The 24,305-nt window shown below is 37.1% G+C and overlaps 1 long non-coding RNA gene across 1 annotated transcript in view; it reads right to left on the bottom strand.

Moving 5' to 3' along the window:
• LOC112451476 overlaps positions 1–23,194 on the bottom strand; it is a 66,848-nt gene extending 43,654 nt beyond the window's left edge. The window contains exon 1 of the long non-coding RNA XR_003040301.2: positions 23,109–23,194. This is a non-coding gene — a long non-coding RNA (uncharacterized LOC112451476). The remainder of the gene's footprint in view (positions 1–23,108) is intronic.
• Between the last annotated feature and the right edge of the window lie 1,111 nt (positions 23,195–24,305).

Genomic DNA, 24,305 nt, shown 5'->3' with positions numbered 1-24,305 from the left:
CAAGCTTAGTGCATGCAGATTTGAAAACCACCTTGACGGTTTTATGTGTGTAAGCACACAGTAAGCAGCCTCTATTTAGCATGTGTGAATCACCATCAGAGAACAGAAGATAGAGGGGTATAAGAACATACGTCACATCTTTTTACGCCCTCCACGCCCACCCTCCACCAATAAGATGCAACAATGTTAAAAAAATGCCCTATTGCAATCGCATATGTGTTAGTTAATCCAGCCGCTTATCTTGTGAGTCGTTTGGATCACTGTAACTAGTGAGTCATTTGCATACCTCCCAACATGTATTATACTTCAGTCCCATGTTTCAGGGTTTTATTGTTTGTGGGTTTTGTATCCACAGTTAACAACCCAGCTGACTCACATGGCCAAGTGGGTCATAACAGCTCTTAAGTGTGAATGTCTCTGCTACAAATAACTCCTCAAAACTAATGAAACATTTTGATGAGGGAGACTAAGAAAGAAAGTCTAGTTGTCTTCAATTCAAGCACCTACGGTTATTATGAGCGAGATCACTGAGAATCTTTACCAACATACTCCTGCACCAACAGCAGAGTGTACCTGTGTGACTGTGTGTGTACAAGTACTGTCACTGGAGTCACTTTTCCTTGCCACTTCAGGCCAAATGATGACTAATTTCAGAGCAATTTCAGGGTAACTTAGTTGCTGTTATCACAGAGGACAGACCGGGTGGAGGCTTTTTTTTCCAGACCATATCTGGACATACTGCAGTGACTCTCGGGACGAGTAAATTTTACACCAGTTCCACATCAAATTACAACACGTGTCAAACTTTACCAACTAGATTTCAATCCGTTTCTTCTGCTTTGTGAATGCAGTCACACGATGGCATCTTAAACACATGAAATAAAGTAAATGGGGTCAGTGTCATAGAAGGGTGATGATTGTTTAGTAATATTACCAATGCTGCCCAGAAAACTATCACAACTCTGCTTTTTTCACTGACAATCTGAATAATGTTATTGAAACATTCTTGTTATAAAGTGAATGATTTATGTAAAGATGCCATCTAAAGCTGCAGGCCAAAACCAAATAAATTTCATACAGAATGATACATGTTTTCTGAAATATATTAAGTACGGTTCTTATGCACAAGAATAGAGTTGTTTATTCAAATGTGTCAATGCTTTTGGCCAACGGCAAGTTTCTTGTAAGCTAAACCTAAACATTCATTTTAGATTAAAAAATGTATTCACTTAAAGAATCTTTTTTTCTGTGCATCTTTTTACATCATTTGAAATTCTAAATCATAATCTTTTTATATACATCTGCGAAAGATTCAACACGAAAAATATTTTTATGTGGTGCGCACACTCCAGTGTTAGTAAACTAGACTGGTGTGGTTTCTTTTCTTCTTGTATTCTTAAGATTTCTCAAGATTTCAAACTTTTTTTTTGTTATTTCTTCTTCCTTTTTGTAGATTCAAATTGTTTACAATAGCTGTGTAGTATATGACCAGTTAGGTAAAATGCATCACACTTGTTCACATAATTAAAGACATAGAAAAGTGAAAACATAGCTGCTTTATAGCTGTTACAATAAATACAGGAAGTCTACTGATAGTCTCTAATTGGCTGATATGCTCTAATTGGCATGTTGAAATGTCTCTGCAGCTGCTGTGAAAGCATGCTGGGAGTTTACAGGATGGCAATCAATCAATTGATTAATCAATCAAGCTGTCTATCTATAAAAAATAACATAGAAAAATCACAATCTTGCTAACGAATAATAAATTGGAAAATAATGTATTTATTATGCAGAAGAGAGGAAATTACCTGCTAAAGGATTCAAAGGTACTCCAGACTGAAAAGTGGATTTTTGGGGGTGCCAGTGGTCCAGGTGCAAAGACACTTTACAAAAAAATGCAGATAATATACAACATAGATTCTGAAAAAGTTGGAACAATTTGTAAAATGTAAATAAAAACAGAATGCAATGAAATCTTTGCATTCTGTTTTAAAAAATGTACCAACATTTTACAGTATTGGGGATGTGAATAATAAAACGTGCAGCCATACAAATTATTTTGTGCGTATGCTGGACAATCAAACATTTACGCACTGACACTATAATTTAGAGTATAATTCATTGTAACATTGTAGTTTTTTTCATGTAAAAAAACTTGATCAACATGTCACAGACTTCTGGATTTTCTTTGTGTTTCAAATAAATAAAAAAGGAAGTCTAACTCAAAAGTTGTCAGTTTGCATTTTTTAACACATATTCTGTCTATTTTGGTTGAGAGCACTCATGACATGTTTATCTTTGATTTGTTTCATTACCATATCAAGCCTGTATAATCTCAATCTGACCTTTAACAGGAGAACAGTTTGACCGAGAAGTCAGACCTATTAAGTTTTATGACATTAATTTACTTCAAGCTAATTCCAGGTAAAGTATCTGGGACAAGCTGAGCACTTAGCAGTACATAAATCTGTAAGAACCTCTGTATACTGGCACAGAATTGTGGGTTGCATTTGAAGGTCTAAATGCAGACTCAGAAAGCAATTGAGCAAAAGACAACAATATAAAAAAAACTACTTCTTTTTAATAAAACAAAAATAGCCGCAGTGGCAAAAAAAAAAAGTCTAGTAACATAATCTGAAAAATAAAAGAGCATGGAAAATAATATTCAGTGTGACAAGAAGAACCACAAAGTAAGACAAAGATCTGGCAAAAAATAAAATAAAAAAATAAGTAAATAAAACAAGGAAACTCAACAGGAGGGAGAAAAAAGCTGAAGAAATGTGCTTATTGTCTGATATCCTGGGTTTGTTTATATACTGAGCTGCAATATCATTTATATTGACTTGTAATTTTAAAGAAATAGACTTAGTCAGTGGTGTCTGTGAAGGCTGGTGCAGTTTGCAGGAAAACACGATGGAAGACTTTCGACAAGCTTCAGGCTGACTCAAAGTAACATGGAGTCTCAGTCATAACCGCGCTCTGCATACTGAACCAAGTGGGATGATTGGACCAGGCCCAGAGGACACCACTACTCAAAAACAGAACAAGAAAAGAACTCGAAGTTGAAAACCATTCTACAAATTAAGTGCAATCTTTTTGGGCCAACACTCAGCAGATAGGAAACCAAATCAAAGCTTAAAGGACATGCTATGCATCAATTAATTTTAACACACACACAAAAAATCTGAATAGTAAAATGTATAAGAGGGTCTATCACCCTGTGAGCCTGCTTTGGTTACTCTGGAAACAGAAATACTGAATATATTAAATCGGCAATGAGCTCAGAGGACTTCCAACATGGGTTAGAGAGAAAACCCCTGCCAGAAAAGCCTCAGGGTCTTTCAGAACTAAACCTACCAGAAGCCCCCAACACAACAGTACTGAAAAGTGTCCGAAACTAAAATGAGACTGACCAGAACAGTCCTGAGGTGAAACCCAGAAAAAAGAAAAGACTTGAAGGGAACTGAAAACTACCAGTGCAAAAGCTTGTAAGAACAACAAAGCAAAAAAATATATATGAAAGGAGAGATTTCCAATTTATTCAGTGGTGTTAGGGATTTAACATGGTATGTTTGTTACTTTGTAAAATAAAAGGTATTATAGTTGCTACACATTAAATTGGTAATTTCCTTCTATTTCTGACAATATTTTAAATATCATGAATTTCAGAAAAATTCAGGAATTTGAATAGGACATTAGCATGTCACAGAAGGGCTAATTTGTCAGATTTTAGTTCTGTATTATGACTTCACTGCTGGCTGCCATACCTGACCATTCACATGGCACCAGGTCTCGTCTCCACAACAGCATTATTGAGCGAAGAATGAAGTATATGACTCGCACATAACAAGGTGTCCACATAGCTGTCACTCAGGTCTGCTCTTCATTTAGACAACCCTGATGGGTTCACTCTTTAGTGCCTCTTTTGTCTGCCTGAATGCTTCATAATGTTGTCTCTTTCACTGTGGTGCCCTCTGCATCTTTGGATGTGCTGATTTTATGATTGAATGATTTTTTTGTTATACGGTATCGCACCACAAGATCAACTAAATGAACAAATTTACTTGAAAATACCATGCAAGTCCCATTTTTCGCTTTATTAAGTATAAAAACCTAACCAAACAGCATTTTGGGTTTAAGTCAAGTACCATCCACTTAACCAGAATTTATTTAGGCGTACTGCATGAATAAATCCTCACAATGGGAATATTTCACATTAAAAAAAATGCAAAACTTGACACTGATGTGATGCCTCATAATGGAAAGTAAGGTCAATTACTAACTTTTCAGAAACTTTGAGTTTTTATTAAATGCTCAACTTCACTATTCAACATGAGATAACAATGATGAGAACTGTACTCAGAGCAACATGAAGCATGGGCATTCAAGAGCTTGTTCCAATTAAAGGTCACTGGAGGTTACGAAAAAAGGTCAGGAAATTCGGATAATATCATGACTTGAATTTAATTTTTTTATAATAACAGTAGACCTTAGCAAATTGCTCATTAGGTTTTGACAAGAGGAGCTGTCAAAGGAGCGGAAACTGGCCTTTTATTTTATATGGAGTGATGGCGGTCTGAAGGAGCAGGTCAGAGAGCACTTTTATTTTTTATTTTTTGCCTGCTCTGTTCTGCTAAACTAGTGTCAAGTTGCTTTTGTAAGAATTATAAACCAGAGACCTAATAACTGCTCAAAATATATATACTAATACTAATACTAAAAGTGAGTTTGAGGTATTTTTAAGGAAATGGACTATACTTATATTCCGCCTTTCTAGGAAACCAAGCTATTTAAAGCACTTTACAACACAATCTGCGACTTCATTTACCTATCCACACACATTCATACAGCACTACTAAGACTCTACAAAGCCAATCTGAATAAATCATTCCATAGAGTCTAATCAGTGCTTTAGATTGCATTCATACACTCATGGGGCACATCAGAGGCAATGAGGGGTTCAGTGTCTTGCCCAGCGACACTTTGACACGTGACTGCATCCTGCCAGGATCTGAACCTCTGACTCTAATTGGAGGACAACTGCTCTGACCGTTGATCCACAGCAGCCCCAAGTGTTGTTCTATGGAAAGATTATGAACAGTTGCTATCTACCTGTTGACCAACCCCAGTTTGGAGAAACTGAGTTTAATTATGATCAGACTGACGAGCTAACAAAGAGTCAAAATGAGTCCAAGACCAATTCAAAACAACTCTAATCTCAAAAATGTTTTATAGTGGTTCATTATACAGTTGATCCAGCAGAAATATCATGATATTCTTGCAGGAAATGCTCCAGGCCAGTGATTCAGAAAGTTATGTTGCATTCCATTTACCTCAGAAGTTGGATCTCAGATCTGGGAATAACATCAGACTCAACTTATTGTGTTGTTGTTGCAAATTGGAAAACCAGAAGGATTTGCTAACAGTTGTGCTCAGTTATCAGCTGAACTACCATCACAATAACAATGGGTTTCTCTGCATTCTGTCCATTCAAACATTGTAGCAACATGTTCACTGATAATGGTTAGACAGTACTATATCTGTGACTGGATTACAGAGACACAAACTAACAGAAGTGAAAATAATAAGCAAGTCCTGCAGATATCACACTTTAGCCAGTTGGGGTCACAAGTCTGACCAACTTTATTTTGGGAGCCAATGTCTCAAGCTGCACTGAAAGTGCTACTGGTAGCTGCTGCTGCTAATTGCTTTTGCAAATAATCATAGAATTGAATGTAAATAATTGTTTCTCCAAGCTGATATCATTCAAAAAGCTAGCTACAACAGGTAACATATTAATTGTTCACAACCTTAATATCAAACGCTGCTTCGAAAGTATTTGAACCGTCACTTTAAAGTAGCTCAAAGTAGTTTATGCTAAATCACTTCAGTAAATAAATCAGTTCCCTGCCAGTCCCATCAAAATCAGTTCAACAAACAGTTTACAGAAGGACTAACTGCTAATCACCTAAATCCAGCTAGTTTAAACCCAAAGGCAACAATGTCTGCCAGCCTCTGTCAGACTACACAAACCATTTTTAAACTCCTTCAACGTATTAATAACACACGCCTCCATTTCACTGGTCACTGCTCCAAATGGTTTAATAATACAATAAAATGGAAAACAAGCCAGTTTGAATCAGCATCAGCTCCTAACCCAGTTTACTTACGCTCTCCTGCCATGTGGGTCAGGCTTCATGCAAAAATTATTCTCCTATTTCTGTTTTGTCCATCTGAAATTGATACAAAAGGAATAAAAAAAGGGGGGGGGTTGAAATTTAATAGGGCTCATTCATAGGTGGTTTGCCTTGAACTGTTGATGAGCAGAAAGCCTGTAAGAAGATCACAGTAACTCAAAATCTACAAGGAGTTTCTTTTGACAACTAACCAGACGATTTTACATAATTCATCACTTTAGAGGCTTTGTGTATGTCTAATAACCTATTTTAACTTGCAGTGTCTGAGATGTCTTTTCTCTTGTTTTTCTACTCAGTATTCACATCAAAAACCTTCACCCGCCCTGCGTAAAACTGCTCTGCAACCAAAGTCGTTTTTTGCTCTCCCCGTGATTACACTCACAGTTCAGTTTTTTCATGTGCAAACTTCATTCCGTTTCAGTGTGATCACTCAGTTTGCCGTTGGAAAAGATGAATCAAGTGGCATAATATGAACAGAAACTTCCTCTGTTTTTGCTGAGACCGTCGTTCCTGCGAGAGCACGCGGCGGAAATTTACGATACGAATGGTGTTTAATGCACGCAATCTGCCCTTTCCCACAGTCATGTTAGCTGCAAGAAGGATGCAAGGAGTAATTTTGTTTCATATGTTTTGCTGAGACTCCGCTTTCTACATATGCTTTAAAAATGCCAAACTGGTGTCTACATTTTATTTACTACTTATTCCCACGCTCTGCAGAAATGCTCTAGAGTTATGGAGATGTTTTGATAGTAAAATGCTCCACCAAGAGACACTTTTCAGGTTTTCTCTTACTGGGAGAGCAAATCTAAAGTGGTCTTTAAAAAAAAAAAACAAGAAAATGGGAGGCGAATCAGATGGTTTTCCACTAATGGGTTTGAAGCCAAAAAATAAATAAATAAAAGATGCAGTCCCATCAGTAGGTGACAGTAGATCCGAACAAAACTAATATTTTCACCAAAAATCATCCTTCAGGAGGAAAGAAACAACTTCTGTTGACATTTGCAGCAGAAAAAAATGTGAAAGGTCTTATTCAAGAATTATTTTAGTTTCTGGAGATATGTCATCACCTATAGGAAAACAACAGCCAGGATTTTATTCCTAAGATCAAAAATAGCAGGTGAGTCACACAGAAAAATGTATTCAACAAATTTCCAAACATATATTTATTTTTTTCAGAATTATTTCATTATCGCCAGCTGAGGACACAGAGGTAGTTGGAGTGAGGACAGAAGACACAGAAGATAAGAAGATAGAGGAGGAGGAGGATGACTCGCTGTGGCGGGCCCTTAAAAGAAAACAGCTGAAAGGAGAAGATCTTTAAAGAAAACAATGAATTTGTGTTTTTGTGTCCCCCACTTTCTTTAAATTCATGTAAAAAGCTGTTATTGTCAGGGGAAGTGCAGTTAGACTTAACGTAAGACAGAAAGCAAAAAAATGACTACATGTGTTGTTCAACAAATGGGAAATAAAAGATTTTTTTTTAATATAATGACATCTGTATTTGCATTCCTTGTTTGTCTTCACAGAGTCATTATTAGTCCTGCTGCTTTTATCCAAGTGCACTTAGTTTACCTTTGTAATATTTCCCTGCAGCATCAGATAAAAAGCAGTCTAAACTAGGAATGCAGAAACAGAGCTAAGCATTTGTTGTAGACAATACATTATGCAGCACTGACAATAAAAGTTAGCAAAATATCTATATGAGCTATGAATTAGTTTTTCATCAACTCAAGCCCATATGTACCTCACCAGAATTTAGCAGCTGTGTGCATCATCTTTGATGAAACACAACGTCTCTGCAGTTTTGGGGCAACTCCTCGTTTCTCTTGGGTCTGTGGTATTCATTAGTATTCCTGCACACTGATGGCCTATTGTGCTCAATTGCTGAACAAATTGCCCAATCAGTTGGCTGCAGATTGAATTTGTTCATGACAGTGTGTGGTGTAAATATCCCACTGCCACCTTTTCAACAAAGGAAACATACAATGCACATATATTAGCACGGAGTCACGATAATGACCGTGTTACATCCAAACTGGATTCAGACTTCTGTTTCAGCAGTTGGGCCGGTAAATGTGTTGGAAAACGGCATCAGTAGGTGCGTGTCGATGCCTTGAAGGTATAGTTCAGATATTTTGAACTATTTGTGAAAAGTTTATGAACAACTAACATTTTACCAGTTGTAGATAGCTCTTTGAATGATCCCAGTTTGGAGAAACAGTTGATTTCTGACTGGACTGATGAGCAAACAGCTACTTAGAGCAAGGCAAAGACTAAAACAGATGGTCACTGTTTTAAAATAAGTCCAATCTCAAAAACTTCGAAGCCATTTATGCAAGTGTTATTTTATAAATTTAGCATTGCTGTCAAATGTGCATTACATGATTTTTTTGGAAGAAATATTCTATCATTCCTGTAATATTGCGACTGGAGTTTTTTTAGGATGGCAGCGTTCCACTTTGGTTTTGGCTTCACTTGGACTAGCCATTAGATCATCAGTCTGTTCAGAATTAAACTCTGTTTCATTAAACTGAGGTTGTTCAAAGAGCTACAGTATCTACAGTGGGCAAGATGTTGTGTCCTCATAACCTTTCCACAGAACCCTGCTTCAAACGATCTGTACTGTCACTTTAAGACATACTGTTTTTTTATTATTATTTTTAGATGCTACTGTATTTCAGGTCCACAAATAATGGGTTTTTGTGCACAATTTAAACCTCATACGTAAAGCTGTCAAGCATTTTCGTCCCGTCGCTGTTGGATCTCCGCTGCACTCATTTTTCTGCTGCGAAGCGAGCACTCTGAGAAAACCCGGATAGAGCCATCTCATCTGCCGACGGCACTCAAAGACATGAAGGCAGCATCTCTGGCATGAAACACCAGACACAATCATGGTTGTGACATTTCTCAGCACGGCGTTGTACTCCTCCGCGCCACCACAAACCCCCATCGACACCCGAGAGCCCCCCCCGTGGCTCTTTGTTGTCTAACACTCTGCAAGTACAGATGCCTTCGCGAAGCCGGAGACAGGCCCTTCTGTACTTGATCAATGGTTATTTCATTTAAAGTGTCAATCTAGGTCCGCAGATAATAACACCGACTGTAGTCAGAGGGAAGGGCTTGTCACTCTGCTCTTTAAAGCATCAGAGGGTGTAATTTGTATGACAGAGGTTGTCAGGGGCCACGAGCAGAGGAGAATACCGATGATAAAGTGACCTATAAGCCGAGTTCTCGCAGTGTAATCAGATCCTGGCTGAATACAAATACACATGATCACAGTCTTTGAGTTTAGAGTGAAGAATCTGGCTTTAGCTTGCAGCTCTTTAGAATCTATTGCTTCGGTAGAAATAGAAAAATTGTCATTTCGATTTTTAAACAGGAAATGTAATTTTACAAACGGAACATTTAACAGTTTTGTGTGTATTTCTGCTGAAAAGTTGTAACTGATGGCTAACCTCTCGAATCCCAACAACAGCTTAGTGGTCGAGATAAAGACCGCGGGACTTATCCCTCAGTCTTGGTACATGCCGGCACCTTTGGTCTGAATTGTGTTATTAACTCTGCAGCAATAAAAGCCAAGAGCCCCCTTCTCCTTGAGGATGTCATTCCTGCTGTGCAGAGATGGATGCAGCACCTCACACTAAGATATTTTTATCTGGTTTTTTTTTCTTTTGCTGGAACATAATCTGAATGTTTTTAAATAATTGAGGAGCACATACTGTACCACACAGCGAAGTCCAACTGAGAAATGTTATTAAGTGTTTCTGTTAAGAAGACAGATGGTGTTGGATGAATTTCCCCTGTTCTGTTTTTCCACTCAGTGTACTTGTTCGAAGCTCCGGATATTTAAAGGGATAGTCGGGTCAGTTTTGAATTGGTAATAATGGTTAGTACTTTATCAGCTGGTGACTCAGTCACAGAGCACAGAGTATGGACAAAAGCCTAGGCTAAAAAAAAAAAATCAAAAGAGAGCCAGGTTTTGTTTTTTTTATCAATTTTCAGGCTTATTAAACAACTTTTTTCTTAAAAAATAACATACTAGTGCAAAAGAACGCCACATTAGCTAAAAATAGACCTGTACACTTTTGCGTGACACCGTTTATTTAGTTTGTCGCCGTTTTCTCTACCAAACAATGTCTGTGTTACGACACAAATGTGCGTGTGCTGAGAATAAATAGACCGTACACGTCGAAGGTGCCCAGGCTGCGAATGTATCAGTCCACCAGGAACATCTAAATGTGTTTTTCTCAGCCTAATATGTGTGTTATGTTATGCCTATATGTGTGAGATTGATTAAAGTGTAAGAAAAACAGTTTGCACATTTGCAAGTGTGTTGACAAATATGTACAGTGTCCGTACTGTAGATGTGTATTTAGCTGAGTTTTTTTTTTTTTTTTTACTACATCTCTTTCATGGCACATCTGCAAATGTGTGTGTCGATTTGCAAATGTGTGAGGGGAATATTTGTCCGTAACTAAAGGATGGTGTTTACCCTGAGCCTAGCTTGGAGGCCTTCCTCTGTCAGAATGTACATTACTCTACCTGTGTTGCCTCTCAGTCGCCTACAGCCAACATTTTCCTCTGTGGTAGCAGCCACTGATTTTCAGCATGACATTGCTGGGCTGGGTAGTGGTTATGGATGCAGCTGTGCAAAAGAAAGGCAAACTAGACTGGAAGGTTGTGGTGAAATATTGCCTTCGGGGCATTTGGGTAGAAAAGGGTTTGGAAAGGTTTAGAGCTACATATTTCATGCAGGCGTGGAGGTGACAAGTGAATGAAACACAGGACTTTCACCAAGGAGACTGGTGTTCATCTCTTGTATGAATTCAGGAGAATTTTGTCTTTCTATTCTTAGGCACCTGTCAACACTTCTGCAGAGTTTTTTTAAACAGATATTTTTTTCTTCAATTATTGTATAATAATAATAAAAACTATATTTCTGTGAGACAAATATTTGTAAATAAAAGGTAAATATTTTGAAAAGTTTAAAAGTTACAAAAATCAAAAATCGTACCACCCATCTCCTGAATGAGCGGAACATTTTGATATATGAACGGTTAAAATAACACAAAGTATGCAAAAAACATAGAGACAAAAGAAAAAAACAGGAAAACAGTGAATGTTAAATCAGCTTTTACACCAAATTGTGATGTAAAAATCAAAATATAATTATACAGTTTATTTTTCTGGTATTGATTTTATTATTTTTTTATGCATGTTTGAGGGTGGGTTGTGGAGACAAGAATCATCTTTTTACAATCTCTCATATTTTTCCCAGCTCTTTATTACTTTTACTTTGTATATTCATATTTAAATGCTTGGTTGGCCAGCTTGAATAAAAAGGAAATAGCTATATGAGTGAAAAGAGTTCATGTGCAAAAATATTTAAATTCCCTCCCCATCGCATCATCACTGACCCAAAGATTTTGTCAAGTCCTTCAGTTGAAATGCAATAAACGCCTGTATTAGAGACATTTTAATTCACTTATGGTACTAACTACCTTTATGTATTGTATTATCTCATAGCATTGTATTTGTATTCTGCTTGGTGCCAGCTCTGTACATCTGTTTGCTTCTTTTTAATCTGTGATTTCATATCCAAATTGCCAACAAAACTGCTCTCTGCCTGATAAGCAGCCTGTTACAGACCAAGTCTAAAACCCGCGCTCACCATTAGAGCATTTCCTGACTGTTCTTCTTGTCTAACAAAATCCCCCCAAAATTTTTAAAGCGCTGCTTCATCTGACAAAACTGCTATTCTTGTGGGTTAGACCATGTTTGTGCAGCGATTTTGGTCACATGCACGATGATCGCTCAGACAGAAAGTTAGATGTGACAAAATGTCGAAATCACTTTTTCACACAGTCCACCGCTAAAACCAATACGGCTCGTCCTACTGTATTTTACAAGCAGCCTTACAGGCACCGTAGTTTTATTTCCTTTTCTCTGCTACCGACGGAGCAAAAGCAAAAGCGATCAGGGAAGAATTCATAATTTTTTCAGCTGGATCCAAGGGTTCTCTGGACACGAAGTTTAAAAAAATATCTATGTTCAGAAAAAAATAAGAGAAAGCAAATTACAACAATTGGTACATTTAAAAGAAAAAGACTGCATTTATGCTAAACTCTTGAGGGTTAATTAAAAATTTAGCACACCTCAGAGATATAACTGTTTCAAAGTACATAGATGTCAGAATCCTGCTTGGGATCCTAATATAATTGGTATAATAAATGTCATTTTATGACTTTAACTTTGTTTTAAACTCAGCACAGAAAGGAAAAAGAAAACATTTTAAAAGGACTAATTAGTAGAACTGCTATTGAAATGTGATGTGCCCCGCTGGATCTGCTTCTTCATTTATGAGGCTTTAAGCCTCAGTTTTAATTTATAATTTTGTTTTCATGTTGTGAAGAAAGAATACCCGGGCCAAATGGGAGGCACAGATCTAGTCTATTCTTTTTCCTGTTGCACTGGCTTTTTGTTCTTTCGTATTTTAATTTTAAACTCATTCAGGCAGCTTAAATGGAATTTGCGATGCCTTTGTGAGCGCAGCACATCACTGATGTGTCTCAGCTGCTGTCTGAACTTGTCTCTCCACAATATGAGTTACTAAACTCAGTGCGGCATGGCGCACAAAGGAACGTAGATGTGGTGCCAAAGAAGGGAATTCTGGGGGAAATACAGTAGGAACAGCAGAAAGAAAATGAAAGCACTTTGTTAAAAGCAAGGTCTTTACAGAAGAACTTCGACTTGGTCCAGTTGTTCAGACTGTTTAATGCATGAACTCATAACTTTCAGTAGACATTGTAGGCAATTTAAATGCATAAACTGATATGTCTCTTAAACCAAAAACCACTTTAGCTGCAGCTCGGCAGATTGACCTCTCCTTTGTCTTCGGTGGCTGTCGTGCAGAATCTGGTCAGGTCAGAATCCATCTGTCTGAGTGGGGGTTTTCCTGTCTGTTCGACTGCACACATCTTTCTCATCCTATCTCTTTCTCTGTGCTCATATGTTTCTGTATTCACCGATATCTGTCTGAGCATATGAAGGTCAGTGTTAACGCTCATCTGCAGGGGGGGTTCTAGAAGGAAAGAAATGTTATTGCACATTCTAGCAGTTCCAGTGCCAAAAACTGGTATATTCCTGGTTTTCTAATGATATATATATATATTCTGCTTTTGACATGTCATACAATATGCTTTACTAAAAATGAGTTTAACATTGCAAATACCCATAATATTCTGCTGTTTATCAACAGTCCTAAATCATAAAATGAGGTCATTTCAAGTTCTGAGCTCAGGATGTTGTGTCCTTTGCTTTGCAGTCAGTTAAATCACCTAATTGCTTATAATTACTACAAATCCCTTCAAAGCATGTTTTTTTCTCTTTAGTATGTTTAACTTTTAGAATATAAGGGGAAAGTTTGGATCTTTTGAAATGGAGTTCTATGAAAAGGGTATGAACAATTGATATTGTACCTAAAGCTAGATTTTGATGCCAGAATTCAGCACGCCCAAGGCCATATTTTCACACAACACCTGACCTTGATTATGCTCACCACAGGTGGTAAGCTCATGTGGAAGTGGCTTCCAGTAGCTCTTTTGGGTTTGTCTCAGCCAAACCCCAGAAATCAAGGCTCAACCAGGTGCTCAAAGGCAAGCTCCTCCACCCCTGGAGGTTTCCATATTCTGAGTCATCTATCCTCTTTTCCGTGGTCTTTCTTTGTCAAGCATTGTTTCCAATGGGATACGTTTTGGCTTTTTACATGAATATGCAAGAGAGGTATTTTAAGACTTTTTCACTCTGGAATTCTTTCTTTTTCATGCAGTTTTGGAGCTCCTGCAAGGCTGTATGAGTGTTCAATACTAAGCCGAGACAATAAAACCATTTGCATATTCAGAAAACATCATCCCCTTGTGGACAGCTTCTTAGTCTGACCCCACCCCAGATAACATGACCCCAGGGTCATAGGGGTATTCAAACCCTTCTACCATGCTAAGGTGATGATTTTCTGCCTCCCTCTGGAGGTTTTCCAGGTAAGTCCAGAGCCAGAACTCTGCTTGGGGGATTATACATACATCATGTCCTCTCTGGTTTGGGAACACCTTGGGGTCCCCCAGGAGGAGCTGGAAAGTGTCGCTGGGGAGAAGGATGTTCGAGTTTTCCTCCCGGGCTTGTTGCCTCTATAATCTAACAATGGCTAAGTGAAAGAAAACAGATGGATGGAATATCTTACTATCTTACTTTTTGTAAATGCTGTAGCTCTTTGAACAGCCTCAGCTTGAAGAAACAGTTTCATTCTGACTCCACTGACGATCTAACGGCCAGTCCAAGCACGGCCAAAGTGGAAAGCTGCTGTCTAGGAAAAAAACGCCAATTTTAAAGCTTTTATAGTGGTTCCAGACCGAGGTCCTGATGATAAACCGATGATTCTGCTGATAAAATATGTAATTTCAGATAAGAACAGGAGACATAGGTTCGACTGAGGAACTCTTCAATCAAACACTTGGGCTGAACAAGATACAGGAAACAAAACCATATCCTTGTCGAAGAACCTGCTCCTACATCAGCTGTCATTTTTATCTGACTAATCTGAGGTACATGTGAGTAATTCTAGTCCTGAACCTTTGTTTACTAACGCTACCCTGTAAGGCATTTTCTGTCAGCTCTTGGTGAATCATTATTCAAACTACAATGTAAAGAAAACCTATAACCCTGTTTCCAAAGAAAAACCTGCTGCTGAACTGAGCTAATTGAGCCTAGCTTCTACACCGAAATTAATTAAGACAGACATTTTCATCTTAACATGCTTCAAAGTTCTATCTGCAACAGGTAATTTAGTAATTGCTCATAACCTTTCCACAGAGCTTAGAAAGATCTGAACTATCACTTGAGGTTTTTAACTTCTGTGGAGGTTAATTTTTCCAACAAGCTGTGGTTGGACTGCAGCTATCGGGATAAACACACAGCTGAATCCTAAGCAGCCTGCTCATTTTTGAGCGTAGCTTTTGATGGGAAGCCGGCAGAGCTGCGGGATTCTCGCAGTTGTCAAAACTCTGAGTATCTTGACAAACAAGCTGAAGTTACAGGAGCTGAAGATCAATGGAACGTCTCATCCGATGGCTTCAAAAACTGCTACTCCTTCAAAATGCAGAGGTGTTCTTATTTCTTGTTGCAAATTTACTACATCTTCTTAAGATTAAGCCTTTTCTTTTTTATTATTACTATTTTGTTTCTGTCACGCACAACCGAAAGCTTCAAGTTTGGTTGTTTTTTTTTCTTTTCGTTTTTTGCAAGGCAGGTATCACCTTGTCAAGGAGTTTCATCCTAGTGATTAAAAGATGAACGGTTTCCCTGGGGAGTGAAAAATGCAGATATTCAAAATGAGCTCATTGTAACAGTGGGAAATAAACACAGACAACCCGCACAGATGCAAAGTAGGTTATGGAATCTGCCAGCAAATGCTGTGTAATAGTCAGCCTCAGTTTAAAAAGGAAAATGACTCGGAAAATGTAAAGTAACACTGAAAGGCTGATTAATGTTCATATTTACAGTAAATGAATATTAAAGTTAAATAAAATATACAAACAACAAATTACTTATGTAATTTAATAGTCATAAAGACACTTCAAACATTTTTATTTGAAGCCACTGAAAGGCAAAAGGTGATAATGTGCCCATGTGTGTGCATGTGTCTGTCTGTTAGCAAAATATCAATGTCAGTTTCACAAAAATAATTTAAAATTTGGTGTAGCTTTAGTTGAGACTGACTCCCAACATATTCTGAGCACGAACGGATTACACAAGATTCGTGTTTAAAAGTTTGGCATTAAGTATTTGAAGAAACTTAGTTTGTCTGTTAGCAAAATATCTCATGAACCACTTGCTGTATTTTAATGAAACCTTCAGGTAATAATCATTAGATGTACATCTACAACTGAACACCTTTTGGAGCCGACCCAATTCAAGAGTGTTGTCGTAGCCAACTGACATTAGAAAACACAGAAATGGCTTTAATTTAGTCATTTTTACAGACAATGTGCTAAAATTCAGTGTGGCTGTAGCTGAGTCTCACTTATTCTGAGCATGGCATCGCACATTATCATACCTGTATTAGATCGTGCAAAAGGTTACTTTCAAGGTTTGAATCAATTCAGTTATTTCTCAACATAAGATGATCTCAGGATTTTCTGTGGATTCTGGCAAAAGAACACTGGATAATTTTATTCCTGAGCCACAGGGATTTAAAAAAAACACTTGTAATGCTGAGTTTGTGTAGTCAAAGAAATGAATGAATTATTTTTCGAAGTTGTTTTTGTTTCATTAATTCGAGCTACTGTCCTGCATTGCAGCAGCAATGGACAAGAATCCCAATATTAACTAGGTATCAGCACGTTTTATCTGCAGCCTTATTTAAAACCTTTCCATGAGAACATATTCCTGAAGAGATTCCGCAAAGAGCAGGAGGAACCTGCTTCTTTCAGTCAGGCAGCTTCCCCAGGGAAACGTATTGTTCAGGCAGTGACTGTCGAAGCATGTCCAGACAACTATAAGCTTAAAGACTAAAACAGGTGTACGTACAATGTTGAAAATCAGACTATATTTGCTTGAATCTATGGTCCATGTCTCAACTTGCCTCTATAATATGGCATGTAAGAGAAATGGGAAGACTGACTGACCTCTGGCTGTCTCATAAGGCCCAATCTGTGCTTTTGATGTAGGAGCGGGCTGCGTGTTCAGCGTGCTGGAAAACAGAAGATCCCACATTTTCATTTAGCGCCGTACGCCATTCGTCTTTCCAGGAAACTCTGGCACATTTCCAGGCTGTCATGGAACACACAGTATGGATATATTAACGTAATAAATTCCCTCTCCAAACTCATCGCATATTCATGCTCACAGATTCATACTGCTCTAACTGGAAAAGGAACGCGGTGGCTAAAAATACAGGAAAAAGGTTCGCTCGTGTCCGTCAGTATCTGCGGTCTTTTTCTTGTGGGCAGCCAAAGATGCAAAAACAAAGCTTTAATTATCATGTCATCTTATTTGTAATGTTTTGCCAGCAGTAATGCATACTTCTGTTCGGCTTAGCCGTATTATTATCTTCGAGAGTTGGCACAACAAAAGAATTTTTAAAAGGCGGAACACCATTTAATGAAAGTTAACATGAATGCAATTATTTAAATATTGCCACTTAATAGAATTAGTAACCAGCACTTCCTTTTTGTAGAACTATTCCAACTATATCCTTTGTTCATTTAGAGTGAGACTATCCTTATTTTTTTATTTATTTATTTTTACTTTAACTTTTAGTTTTTAATTGTATAGTTTTGATTTTTTTTTTTTTTACTTGTACAGCAAAGTACAATCCAAACTATTAATAGCTGTTCTAGTGAATGCTATTTTTTTTGGTGAATGTGGGGTTTCAGAAGTTACCAAATTTGGCTCTATAACAGATTCAACATCACATGATAACGTTTAGGAGATTTGTTCGTTTGTACGATATAAAAAAAGCAGCTGAACTGTTGGGACACAAATGAAAACATTGCCAGATATGCTTGTGAAGGCAAATAGCTTTAAAATGAACCAAACCCCCTTTTCCAAACTGAACAGGTGCGTTTAAAGCATTCAGCTTTTGTTGGCAGTCATGTTTGTTAAATTTTAATCATCACAGTTTAAATTTAATGCTCATGCCTCGAAGTAGCTTAACATCATCTGGATAAGAGGGACATTTTGATTGGGTCCAGTGTTTTCATTTAGCCTGCACAATGGAAATGTGGAGGCAAACAGTCCGCATGTCACCTTTTTAACATATTATTTCCTGCGCAGTGCAGTTTAAAACAAGTAGCAAGTGTCATCTGCTGAACTGGCAGTATCTCATATCGTTTATCTGCCTTTTGATTTATGTACCCACCTCACTGCTGCACTCCGGTTCTTATCTTTTATCAAAAGCATATCACAGACTTCCAACTGGCTGAACATCTCCAGCAGTTCAAATGATCTCGAGATACTCATCAAAATATTTCTTACAGAGATCACAGCTATTTGCTCGTACACTTTACACTTACACACACAGAATGCCCCACCTGATTTCCACTCCTAAATATCATTTTGCTGCATATTATTAGTCTATCTGGAGGTGTTTGTTACAGCGATGCCAAAACAATAGAGTTTTTTTGTGTTTTTTTTACCCCCAGTAGAATAAATCAGTCGTGCATTCCTCTGGGATCACAAAATATGTATGAGGTGGCATTTAGGCTGCCAGCCACATTTGAATTTTGTGCTGAATGAAACTGAAAGATGGATCTGAATCTTTAATACTATTGTCACTGATAAAACATGGAATTGTTTTAAAAATATTGTGACATCTAATAAAAACAGTCTACACAGGGCTTCCAGAGCCACGAAAAAGGTATTTTACTGTTGAAGATTGAGTTTGTTCCTGATCTTTTGTTTTACGTTTGAAGTTACTCTGGCATTTGTTTTACAAATCTTTAGGTTATTTGAGTTGAGTTTTGGTCTGGTTTTTGTGTTTTCATTATCATGAGATGCCATCTGTTGTCCCTGCTTGCAGCTTCTCACTCACCTGTCTCTCATTAGTAATCAGCACACTTGATGTCCTTTACTACAGATCACTCGTCTCAGTCTCTCTGTTCCCTGGTTTTCCTCTGTCCTTTGTCAGATCCTCCTGTTATCCTGTCCCGCTGCCATTTTTACCATGGTTTAAGTTCTAAAATTCTTGCTTCATCATAATTTTCCTCCTGCAAGTCTGCATTTGGGTCCTTCTTCAACTTCAATAACCATTCATCATGACAGTTCCATATTTGCTTTGACTGCTAAGACAGATTAGATCACACCGATACATAAGGCAAACACTGTTTGAGTTTTGTTTATTTTTCTTTTCTATAAATTAAGATTGAGTTCAGTAGCTGCCATGAATATTTTAAACCAGAATACCATAAACTCTCAGTACCAAGGACTTGGACTAATCAGAAAGAAAATAATTAAACATCTTAGACAGATGCGCCTGAAGAAAGAAAAAGCTTTTTTTTCTTCTTTTTTCTAGTAACTACTTATGAATTTAGTACCTGCCAGAGTCAACCATATGATGAACGAGATAAAGCTCCTCTTGCTGGTATCTCATCCTGTCGGGATCATTGTGTGGAAAAGCCGAGCTATCTGAAGGCAGAGCACTCTTCTTGCAGTTCTGTAGAGTCAACAACTGCCTCTTGCCACAAACAAGAAAGTGAGATATTATCACTGTCTCATGGCCAAAACCAAAAACACTTTAAACTACTGGGAAGATAGATTTAGTTGAAGTTGGCTCCCATGCTTGGCTTGTCTCATCTCCGCTTCTTTCTCCTTAGCAACTAAAGCTCTTCTACAGCACTTGCCAGTCATCTTGATGAACCATCTATCTTGATGAAGTGTGTTGCCTCAGGCTTAACTCATCGCTATCTGGAAAGCCAGCTTGGGAATACCCATAAGCAACACGCAAGACAAGAAAAGCTCTTTCCTGTGGTCCACTCGAAAGGACTCCATGTTGTGCATCTCTTTAATCCAGCATCATTACATCGATTTTATATTAGACTGGAAATAATGTTGGTATTTTCAACAGTTTAATTGTATCAATCCCAAGCTGTGATAGCCACAGAGGACTTTGGTATTAAAACCAACTGATGTGGAACCATGAAATTCACCGAAGAGCAATTTTCACAACAATTTTCTGTAACTTGTCAATAAAAAACCTGAAAAGAAAGGCAGAAAAACATCCGATTCAGCAGGAGCTGTGTTTTCGTTGAGCAGTTACAACGCCTGGTAGGTGCAAATGATGGACGTTGTGGAAGGTGCACTAATTGCTGTATAATTATAGAAGCTTTCATACAGTATAAATACAGCCTTATTATGTATGCACAGTGGATACAGTATAAAAAGTGAAGGATGTTGTTCACACAGCACAGTCTCAGGTAGTTTAAAATAAAAAGTGTAAAAGTAGAACTTATTATATTATACTATAAATAAAGCATCTTGGGATATTTTCAGCAGAATAGGATTTATTTTTATTTTTTCATGTGCTTTTAAGAGATAAAACTTGGGTCAAAAAGATGATAAATGATGGCCCTTTTTATGTTGTTTAAAGTCTTTTCTTTGTGTAATCAGATCACAAAACACATTAGTCAACCTATAGCTTCAACTATTGCCTAACTTATGAGGGTTTCACAATAAAAAAGACATCAGTTTAGCCCAACAGTGTTACATGACTACATTCATTTTATTTGTGACTTGTTACAGTCTGAATTACTTTGTTTTTCAATTATAAGCCAAATATAACCACACTGAAAAAAACTCTAGATCATTTAATACAGCTCAAGGGCCAGAAGTGGCTTCTGGACTGCTCGCATCCAGCTCCCCTCTTGTCCTCAATTGATAAGAAAAAAAAATTAAAAATTAAACTTCAAATTAATTTCTGAAAACCAGTATTTAATTTAAGAATTTTCAGGCGAGGGAAAACAGACTAAACCTCTTGAAGGTCTAATTCAAGACATTTTTGGCCAAAGTAGTTCTCAAGTTTGAAAAAAGCAGTTTGTGAAACATTTCACGAACCGCCCGACAGGGTTGATTCCAGCAGCTGATAACAACATTTTAAACAAAGATTTTGCATGATGTGTTAGTGTTGGGGATGACTCTCAGCTACTACCACACCGGTAGCTCAATAGCTGTAAAAGTGACTGACTTGTAGAGATGTTTTGTCTTCTACGGTCCATTATTAAACTGAAAGTTTCCCTGTAATCCAGTCAGTGGTTAACAAGATATTTTGCTAATAAACAGAGAAACAAACACACAAATGTGCAGTAATATTAACTAGCCAAGCTTAACAGATAAAAGTAAAATAATCAGCTGTTGGATTATAAATATAAGATGCTTCTCTTGATTCTGTATTACACACCACTTTACAGTTAAATCACCAGCTGATGACTGGACACGTCACCAGTCTGTTACAGGGTTTACTACAAACCTGTGTCATAATTTAAAGACAAGGGGAAGCGCTCTACAGCAGCGGAACATGCAAACTGAGTTTATGACAGGCTGCGTAGGACACTTAAGTAAGTGAAGTGGTGAGGGAGCAGGAAATACGACGATCCAAACATGGGTGTAAATTTTTTAAAGACAAGGACAAGATTAAAAGCCTACAAAACATTTAATACAACATGTTGAAATATATATATATATAAAATATATAAGAAAAAAAGACCAGATTTGGGATTTATGCTAGGTAGTTGTTCATCAATTAGTGACAAAATACCACCTTTCCAAATGATATTATGGTAATTATTACCTGCAACAATACCCCAATATTAAAATATTCAGTTTTTAATCTAGATTGACAGTTCAGTAAAAAGGTACAAAGGCCCTGCTTTGATCTACTGTAGCCTCTAAAGTCTGTTCTTCTCTCCTAAAAGGTCCTGAAGACACAGCTTGCAGCTGTGATGAATGAGGTGTTCGCTGTTGCTTTAATTAATTCTGCTCATGAGTGTAGGAGGATTCGATTCATAGTAAAATGGTTAGGTTGTAGGAAATCCTTTCAGAGTTCAGGTCATGGTACACAAATCCTAACTGTATGAACACATTGGAAATCTTTAAAACAAATTAAAAATAAAAGTATCGGTTTTCTAAATTTTGGCTTTTGTTCCAAACATGTGAGCATGACAAAATAAAATGAAAAGAACGAGTGTCCATGAAGTCCAACACCACGGGACAAAAAAAAAGTTACTGCTGACAACTGAAAATTTTCTTGGTTATGTCTTTTTTTTTTTTTTTTCTAACAACCTGTTTGTAGAGATAAGAAAAAAAAATGTAACTTGGTTTGAGTGTTGCTGGAGAAAGTGGAAAGACCCTGAGGAGCAAGACAAGTGAATCAAAGAGGCTTTTACCAGAATGTCACTCCATGAATACGGAGCAGAACAGCTGAAGCAGCAACACAAGTGATGCAGTCGAGTCACACACAAAAAAAAAAAAGCAAATCCCAAATTTCACTGAGTGCACATGACATTATAGACCCTTAAAAATGTCTGTGCAGCATGTGGTCAGTTCTGCTCGGAGATAACTTGATGTTGATCTTTAACTTTTTGCTGATAAAATCACTTGTGAAATAGTTGCAGACAGACAGCACCTCAGACTTTAACTCAAAAATGTTATAAATGACTCGAGAAACTGCATTTTCTGTAAAAATGCAGTATAAATGCTGACTGCTGAATGACTTTACCTAAATTTGTTGAATAAATTACCTAAACTGTTAAAGCAGAACATTAGCAAAAAAATTTAAACAGTAGCTGTCAAGTTATTTTCTGTGCTTCCCCACTTGACAGAGATAGACATCCACCCAGAGTTTTCACTGGATTCTGGTGAAAAACATTTTAACAAATAACACAAAACAAAAATCAGATTTGCAATCATGTCAGAGTACATCCTGTATGTTTGTTTTGTAAATAAGTTAGACTGAAAGTAGAAGACTATGAGCATGAATAAATACATTTTCATCAACAGTATTAAACTTACAACCAGCCTATGGCTATCTTCAAAATCTACCAAGTGCTTTATCCACAGAACTTTATTAAATTTAATACCAAGAAAATACTCTCATCATCTCATAATGCCATAAAGACACAATATCCAAATGTTTCATATTATCTCTTCTATGAGATAATATGAAATAATATGAAATCTCAAGACAGTTAACATTAAACAGTTGGTAAAATCAAGCAAACTCTAAACAATTGTTGCAAACCAATCAATCCATGACAAAAGTCACAGAGCAGAAATGTTTGGGCCACACCCTTCAGAGAAATCAGCTCTGTGACAGCTTCACCTCCAAGTCCAGACCATTATTGGTTCAAAAGTTTGTTTTCTTACCGGCTGCCTCTCTGGTGTTTGTAAATGTCAGGTCTGCACAGATTTTTCCATGTCTGGTTGGCGCCATCCACAGCGTTCAAGTGTTGTGCACCATGTTTCTGGTCCCTGTGTCATCAGGTTATCACAGAATGCTTCCTCAGAATGGTTCCTACCCCCTCACTTCTAAGCTTGTCTTAACAGTAGCTAAAAGCTGAAATAATTAAAACAGTTGCTAAAAGCTAAAATTGGCAGAACTAACAAAGTGGGAAAGTTAAATGTCGTAAAACAGTAGCTTAAAGTTCAAATTAGCAAATCTATAGCTAAACCCAAAAATTAGTAAACAGTAGCTTAAAGCTAAATATAGCAAATCAGTAGTTAAAAGCTAAATGCAGCAAACCAAAATGAAAAGCTAAAATTACCAAAATTGAAGAAAGCTAAATCATGGCTAAAAGTTAAAGTTAGCAGAATTGTTGTTAAACAGTAGCATAAAAAAGAGCATGAAACCAACAAAATCAAGTATTCTGAAGTAGATTTCAGAGAATATTGTTTCTGAAGGAACTGAAGAGATTTCCTGCATTTCTATGGGGAAAACCTTTGTAAATAAAGTTAAATAATTCAAAACATATAAAAGTCACAAATACTAAAAGTCATACCACAATGTTCCCAATTGGCTAAATGTTTTTATTTATGAATGAATAAAACAGAGCAAAGTATGCAGAAGTACTTTGACTTGTGGTAGAAACTATAAACAGGAAAACAGTGTAAATGCTGACTCAGCATTCACACTTTTAAACTGAAAGTGAGGCTAAAATCTGACATTTTATACTTGTAAGAAAACAACAGGGATAAAACTCAGCTGCACTCAGATTATCAAATATAAACTCTTCATACATTCAGCTATTGCTCCATTTGTAGAGTTGATATGGAGTTCTTTATGTTGACTTTTCTCTTTGTTTTCTTTATGGTTTATCACCAATTACTGGTTTATAATCTTTTAATCTCGTGTTTTGTCGTATTAATAACAGCAAAACCTGAAAAACAAAATTGATTTTTGTGACTCACACAGTATTTACAGGAAGGCATCCAAGACGAACACCAAACAAAATCTAAAAAACTGTGAAATAAAATCTTTGCAGGGAGGTGAGAACTAAGCAGAAACTCCAATCACACTACGCCACCACCCCTCCCCCCCTCCTTCCATTCTTCTGATGGAAAAAG

This window comes from Kryptolebias marmoratus, linkage group LG17 (assembly GCF_001649575.2).
Source record: "Kryptolebias marmoratus isolate JLee-2015 linkage group LG17, ASM164957v2, whole genome shotgun sequence".
NCBI lineage: Eukaryota > Metazoa > Chordata > Actinopteri > Cyprinodontiformes > Rivulidae > Kryptolebias > Kryptolebias marmoratus.
Note: the sequence above shows the minus strand (reverse complement) of the source record. Positions and strands in the feature narration are given on the sequence as shown.